Source organism: Sinocyclocheilus anshuiensis, unplaced genomic scaffold (genome assembly GCF_001515605.1).
Source record: "Sinocyclocheilus anshuiensis isolate Anshui unplaced genomic scaffold, SAMN03320099.WGS_v1.1 scaffold719, whole genome shotgun sequence".
Classification (NCBI taxonomy): domain Eukaryota; kingdom Metazoa; phylum Chordata; class Actinopteri; order Cypriniformes; family Cyprinidae; genus Sinocyclocheilus; species Sinocyclocheilus anshuiensis.
This window is the reverse complement of record NW_015552643.1, coordinates 540,333-548,554: the sequence shown is the minus strand read 5'-3', so window position 1 is coordinate 548,554 and position 8,222 is coordinate 540,333.

Below are 8,222 nucleotides of genomic sequence, written 5' to 3'. Positions count from 1 at the left end.
AAAATCATAGCTTTTAACTAATAATAATTTCTGCCATTTCTAATCAAGCATTTTCACATTGATTTCAAAACAATTAAATTCAAAGTTCTTTTAAATACACCTCGCACATTGCAACTGTAACTTTAGAATACATTTTAAAGTAAAAGTTCAGGCACAAATGGAAACATTACCTGAGAAAGACCCTTTAAATATTTTTTTAAAAATAAGATCAAAAACAAAACAAAACAAAACAAAACAAAACAAAACAAAACAAAACAAAATAAAATAAAATAAAATAAAATAAAATAAAATAAAATAAATAAAACAAAACAAAACAAAACAAAACAAAACAAAATAATAAAATAAAACAAAACAAAACAAAAACCTAAGGTAACTTACCTTTTATCTCAGAATTATGGTGAATCTAACCATACATTAAAAATGCTTTGTACAGAGGAATCCATTTTGATAATTCCTTTACACACAGAGAAAGTAATAAAATACAACATGTACAGTGCACTTTCTACTTTATTCATATATATCTGCCACACTCAATTAGATACTAATCATCTTCCAATCATGCTGCCAGCTGGGATGACAACAACAGCTTTAGTTTTATGAGCGGCTTTATCCAGTTTTCAATAAATCCAAGAATACTCACTGACTTAAGATGGAGCCAGAGGTATAAAAAGAGTTGTGTAAATAATAGTTTTACAAGATTACAGAAAATGGAACCATGGGAACAATAACAGCTTTTCTAAGTAAAAAGGTAAAAACACTCAAAAAAAAAAAGTTGAACATTCTCACTCTCTTTGAATGATCTGCCATTTTCAACCTGAGCCAGTCAGAATGAGAAAGATTCGAAGAATTTTCAGTATTCACTTTTCTGCTAATTTGACCTCTCAGTCTCCCTAAATGAGCAATAACCTCATCTATATATTCTCACATGTCAAAACCTGAAAAATCAAAGACACTCTCTAAGAATTATGTGCTCCTTTAATACGAAGAAACACAGCTCGGGGAGGCAGTGCAGCCTCAAAGTTTCCAGCAGGGACTGTCAGCGCAATTTGCCACCGATTCTTTTGATGATGGTACAAGAGGTCAAATTAGGCCTCATCGAAATGTGACAAAATCGTAGTAGTTTGTCTAGATCTCTTCCACACAAATGGAAAGTATGCCGCTCACAGTACAAAGCGTACACATGTGGCCTCAAGAAGTCCTTTACCACATCATATGTCTGCCACCAGGAAATGATACACAAAACCGTCTGTAAGAAAAACACATTACAGTAAATGCGTTAAAAAACAGTAAGGCTAGCCTTCATATATGGATGTTTTAAAGAAATCAAAATAGGAGTTTAGTGGCATTTAACCTTTGTCTGTTAGCTTGGAAGCCATCTACATGCATATAGATAGCTATAGCATACTTTGAAAGGTTAAGAAATTAAAGCTTTTATGCATTAGAAACACTATTTTAATAAGTATTTAGTACTTACTTCGTAATGGGTGCTGTCAGAGTTTTTTTTTTATTTATTCCTTTTTTTTTTTAAACAATACACAAACTGTCTTCATTAAGTGATATCATTGAAATAGTCCTAATAAATCACCCTTGACAATATCAGAGAGCAGCCTCTTCACTCTCTTCCTGTCAATCATTTTGCGTTCAAGTTATCTGATAAAGTCATGGTGCATCCAACAAAAAAATAAATAATAAAATAAATAAATAAAAGAGAGGACCCCTGCAGAACTAAAATATGTAATCAGGGTCGTAGCTGGAGTATGCGGGGCCCCGGTGCAGGCTGTACCCGTGGGCACCTATTTGAAATTGTGTAAATAAGTTAGCAAAATGAAATAAATAGAATAAAGATATAAATTAAACAATGTAAATTTTTTTCAAGGTGGTCAGTGTTCTGGTACAGAAATTGAATAAACAAAAGTAAAATTGCATAGTATTTGTTAAAGCTACAAAAAAGCAGTGAGTGATTTTCTCTCTTTTTTTCCTTGGATTAACATTAAGGACAACGACAGCAGCTAGTAAATTAGGCACGGTCACTTAAAGACACAATTCATGGATCCAATATAATGATACACATCTTTCTCAACTGTTTACGTTCGAGGATACTCAACAAGATAGGTATTTTGGCATAATTTTGTATGTATTTTTCTGTTCAAGCGCAAGAAGACGCAAAAGAGATTTCAAATGAAAGTTTTGGAGTCGTGTCTCCGACAATGCACGAGCCCAGAATTGAGTTAAATTTTGTGTCTTCTTGCTCTTGAACGAACAAATACGCCTTGCCAATTTGAACAAGCGATTTTAAACCATTCAAAAACAAGCAACAAGTTCAAGCTTGCATCTCACCACGAACACCGAATTGAGTTCTTTCACTGCTTCTTGAGTTTGAATTAGGGCTGCACGATAAATCGCATGCGATATTTAACGCGCATCTCGTCAGAAAGCCGGTTCTGTAATCAGCGGTAAATCTCCATCACGTGCGTGCTTTCACATTGAGCAGCATTAACTACACAGAGCCGTTGTTCACTGACGAGCTGCACAAAAAATCGCGCGAATATGAACGTGATTTTGCAAAGATGCAAATCTGACAAGATGCGCGTTAAATATCGCATGCGATTTATCGTGCAGCCCTAGTTTGAATGCTTTAAAATCACTTGAAGGTTTAAACTAGCAGGGTTTAAAAACATGTGCAAAAGATAAACCTTAGTGATGACACGCAGCAGTGACTGATCGGGCAGAACGTCAACTGCCCCAGAGCGTCTTTCACGCTGACCCTGAACAGCCCGTTACAATCGACGGGGGCCCCCAACAGCCATGGGCCCTTATAATCATCACCATCTTTCTCCCCACTAGTGACAGCCCTGTATGTAATATCTCTTTAACCTTTAAACTTTACAGTGAGGAAAATATTTATTTGATCCCCTGCTGATTTTGTAAGTTTGCCCACTTACAAAGAAATGAAGGGTCTGTAAATTTTATGGTTGCAAAGATGCAGATCTGACAAGATGCGCGTTAAATATCGCATGCGATTTATCGTGCAGCCCTAGTTTGAATGCTTTAAAATCACTTGAAGGTTTAAACTAGCAGGGTTTAAAAACATGTGCAAAAGATAAACCTTAGTGATGACACGCAGCAGTGACTGATCGGGCAGAACGTCAACTGCCCCAGAGCGTCTTTCACGCTGACCCTGAACAGCCCGTTACAATCGACGGGGGCCCCCAACAGCCATGGGCCCTTATAATCATCACCATCTTTCTCCCCACTAGTGACAGCCCTGTATGTAATATCTCTTTAACCTTTAAACTTTACAGTGAGGAAAATATTTATTTGATCCCCTGCTGATTTTGTAAGTTTGCCCACTTACAAAGAAATGAAGGGTCTGTAAATTTTATGGTAGGTTTATTTTAATGGATAGAGACAGAATACTGACCAAAAAATCCAGAAAAAAAAACACATTATAGCTATGGTTCAGTTGGAAGATTTCGCCAGTGCTGTCCCGCGAACAAGAGGTCTGACTTTCCCGCCCAGCACTAGTTGGGACCACAGTCACCAAGCAAAACATTGGTAACACACTACCCTACCATAAAAATTACAGACCTTTCATTTCTTTGTAAGTGGGCAAACTTACAAAATCAGCAGGGGATCAAATAAATATTTTCCCCACTGTATGACAAGGCAAGTTTACTTTACCACAAATTGTAAAATGTTATGTGGTGCAACTCTACAAAATGAACAAAAATTAATATTGAGTACCTAAACAAAGTGTATGGAATCTTCACAAAGGTGATCAGGAGCCCAAGATATCTTTCTTCTGGTGTTTGTCCTCAGTCTGTAAACCTTTAGTGTCTTTAATTCCAGGACTTTTGTCCATACACTCTAAAAAATGCTGGGTTAAATACAACCCAGTGCTGGGTAAAATAGGGACAAACCCAGCAATTGGGTTGTTTTGACCCAGCGTTTGGGTTAAATGTTTAACCCAACCTTCTGGGTAGTAACCCAACCGCTGGGTCAAAGCAACCCAATTGCTGGGTTTGTCCCTATTTTACCCAGCACCGCGTTGTATTTAACTCAGCATTTTTCAGAGTGTATAGTGGACTTCAATGGTGGCCAACGATTTCAAGGTCAAAAATGCATCTGTGATGTTGGAAAGGTCACGAGCGATGTAGGCAGAAGTACCGATCCAGCGTTTACAAAGCGAACATGCAAAAAAAGTCAAATGCCTTTTACCAAAAAGGTAAAACAACGTCTGATGATTTTAAAGTTGGAGGAGAAAATGAGATGGAGTTTTTAAGCGAAGTACAAAGACGAATAACTGCGCGTGACCTTTCCAACATAATTACATAATGTGTGAAGATGTGCATGTGCATCGCACATCTAGAGCAAGCCGAGCATTGTATATATATATATATATACAGTGTTTTTTTTTTCAGAAAATGACCAATCATTTCGCTAGATAAGACCCTTATTCCTCGGCTGAGATCGTGAAGAGCCCTTTGAAGCTGCATTTTGGACCTTGAAATCGTGGCCACCATTGAAGTCCACTATATGGACAAAAACCCTGGAATGTTTTCATAATTTCTTTGCGACTGAAGAAAGAAAGACATGGGGGTGAGTAAATTATCAGGAATTTTTTTTATTCTGGAAGTGGACTTATTCTTTAATACTGTTCCACAGGTACAAGTGCAATAAGTGTTCATGGCTCATTGATCAAGTATGAAAAACATTTGACTTTTCTAAAAAACATGCACACTTATTCAAGGCGTCTGATGGTTGCACTACTAAAATATGAAACCAACATGGATAAAAATAGCTGGTGGACATGGATTGGACTTTGATATAAGCCACGTTATATTATAAATGTAGTCACAGCTTAATATTGTTGTATGGCCATATTAAAAAACCATATTGACCAATCAGCATCAGAAACTGGAACAATATATATTGTATATATTTAAGACAATTTATAGTGATATCAGGTTAATATACTAACAACAGAAAGGAAAAAAAATTATTGAGCAGGCGTTGGGTTAAAAAGTCAAGTGTGGGTGTTTTTGCAACTGCTACAAGAGGTGAGGCTCTGATAAAAGCACATATGCACATGCAGTCGGTTGTACCACCGTTCCACTGCACTGAGTCTGGGGGGTTTAGGCACAGAGTTCTGCCCACAGACGGTGCAGAAGTGCTGGGTGTGGTTTGGTCTGTCCAGCACATAAAGCAAGTCTGGGCCTCCCACAAAAAACACGTCCTCAAACGCATGTGGTTTAGCCCTGTCTGCTCCTAGCCAGGAGCTGTGGTCATCCTTAAACTTCCGGTCCGCCCCCTGGTTACACTCTTTCCACGGCGACTCTCACCTGCTGTGCACCTGTCAGATATATAACGTGCTGCAACTGCTGTCACACGCCGAAAAAGCGCTGCCGACCTGAGGCTTTTATGTAACCGTTACCAAAGACCTGTCTCCACACGCACGCCTCCAGACAACGAGGGGAAATTTAGAGTGAAAAGGACAAAGAGGGGTGAGAATGGCAGAGAGAGAGAGAGAAGAGAGGAAGCAACAGAAAGAGAAAGTATAGTTGGAAAGTAAACGACTGAAACTCCTGTTTCCAACCCACTGTGGAAAAACAGAGGGACAAATGCATACACACACACTAAAAGAGGAACTCACCCAAATCTGACCTTGCAATCTGAATACACTGCAACTGATGCAACACACTGTACATTGTGCATAATATAAACCCCCCACCCCACCCCCACCAAAGAAAAGGCAATGATGATGTCCGGGTCAAATGTCGCACCCAGAAATTGAAAGAAAGAAATGAGAGATTTTAAAGAAAATCAAGCCTACTTTTTATTGAACCATTACGATTATTTTGCATTGTGGCATTATTGTCATGACATTCATGCATTTCGCATTATCATTCCCGCTACTGTAATGCACACTAATAACTGTTAAATTTGTTTTATATTAATGGTAATTTACCATGGTAATATATAGTGTGCTCTTATTTGCAATATATTATCAAATACTTGATCATTTGCGGCAATTTGTAGTGTAATAATTTAAAAACAAAAATAGGCAATTGGCAAAAAATGAGAAGGAAAATTGCTTTATTGGTATGGAAAAAAAGTTGCAAAAAGTGTTATGCAAGTGACTAAATAAGTAAAAAAAAAAATAATTATTGTTTGTGAAATAAAACATGAAAAAGAGCATGAAAAGAGCCACACCAAAAAGTGTTATGCAATAAATAAACAATCAAAACAATTTTAATCATCATCATCATTAAAATAAATACATTAATAATAATAATAATAATAATAATAATAATAATGGTCCTAAAACAGGCTCACTTTAATTTATGCAAAATATAACACATTTTTTGTTTATTAGCCTTTTAATTCCAGGTTAAAATGTGCCCGGGACACATTCTAAGTGAGATCTGTACAATCTGTACAAGTGTACAAATTGCCTGAATTTTTCTTTATGTATATAAAGTTACACAGAATCATTTGTAAAATATATACACCAGTTAAATATGTGGAACCAGATTCTTAATTTGCTTAAGCCTTAATATCATTTCATTACCATGTTTATTTTCACAGTACCGCAATGGTTTCATGGTATTCTTTATACCTTTTTGGAGCGCCATTGTATATGCATATGATAACCATACAGTATCATGACAAACATCAAAATATCATCGTAGTACTATCTGATGCTATCAGCATGGACACTACAGCATCCCATGCGACAGCAAAAAGAATACATACTTCCATTGCGTTCGAAATTGCATTCTGACACATAACTAGCATTTCCATTTACGTGTTAGCATTAGCTTCTAGCTTTTTGCAAGTGCTATTCTCTCTTTCACCTACTCAAAGATGCACACATTCACGCATAAACTTCACAAAATTACACACATTTTTCACTTCTGGACTTGCCGCCTTTGCTTGAGCCACGTGAGAATTCCCACTCATAATTAGCTCGCAATTAGGCCACAGATAACAATCGTACTCATTTCAGTTTAACGTTAAAAACACGCAAGAACAGGAACGAAAAGGGGTATGGATGGGCATCTCAGAGGACAGTGAAACAAAAGGGTAGGAAATAAACGAAAGAGGATGATTTTGCGTTAATTAATTAAACTCATTGCCTCTTATAATTACTAAAGATCAGAAGATCTTGCACTTTTAACACATTTTCCTTCCCCCACCTTCAACATGCACTCCTACACACATGCATTATATTAGCATTGACTACATGTAAAACTGAAACCTTTCTCACACTGTTACACACACACTTGCACGTTTACAATGCCAGATGTCGATTACTTATTACAAATAATATACTTCAAAAGAATACACTTAAGTGTAAACTGAGTGTAATGTTTTAGTACACTTAAACGCATGTAAATTGCAATTACATGACAATGGATTCAAATTTAAATTTATATTAAATACATTTAGAATACTTTTTGACTCAATTAAGTATGTATTTGTAATTGCATGATTCTACTGTTTTAGTAATATGGTTAAATTGTACCATTAAATATACTCAATCATTTACGGTAAACTAAAACTAAAAAATGAAAAATTGTATGTCACCTATTTAAATATATTTGTAAATATGAAGTTGCACATTATTTCCAAGCAATTTAGTTAAATAATTTAAATGAAATACTGAATACCACTACAGTTAAAATTGTAATCAAGTGCACTGTGTTAGCATGTTAGTCCACACTTACTAAAATAAGTGTGCTTCAAAGCATAACAAAAAATTATTGAATTATGATGATTTCAAATGTACTTTAATTATTACAAATTGTACTTTTTAAATGTGTACTTACAGTAAATGTGCTAAGAAACAGTCATGAAAGTGGGCGCCCTTTTTCTGGCAGTGGGCGGACTGGTCTTACGGTCACGGTAAGGAATTCCCCTCCGAGGATGCCCCATCCAGCCGGCACTTCGAAACCAGTGGAGCTCTCAAAAGAGCAGACTGGACCCTCCCGGGGGGTACCACCTGTTTCTTCCGAGGCTCCTCCCGACGACCGGATGTCGATTGCAGCATCGGAGGGTGAGCCAGACTTTTCTGGGGATGAAGATCCGTCAGCGTTGCCGCCCTCTGGGTGGTCAGCGGTGCCGGAGACAGACCCGGAAATGATGGCTATGCTTTCCCGGGCCGCCGAGAGTGTCGGGCTCGAGTGGAATCTTCCACCGCGTCCCGAACCCTCAAGGTT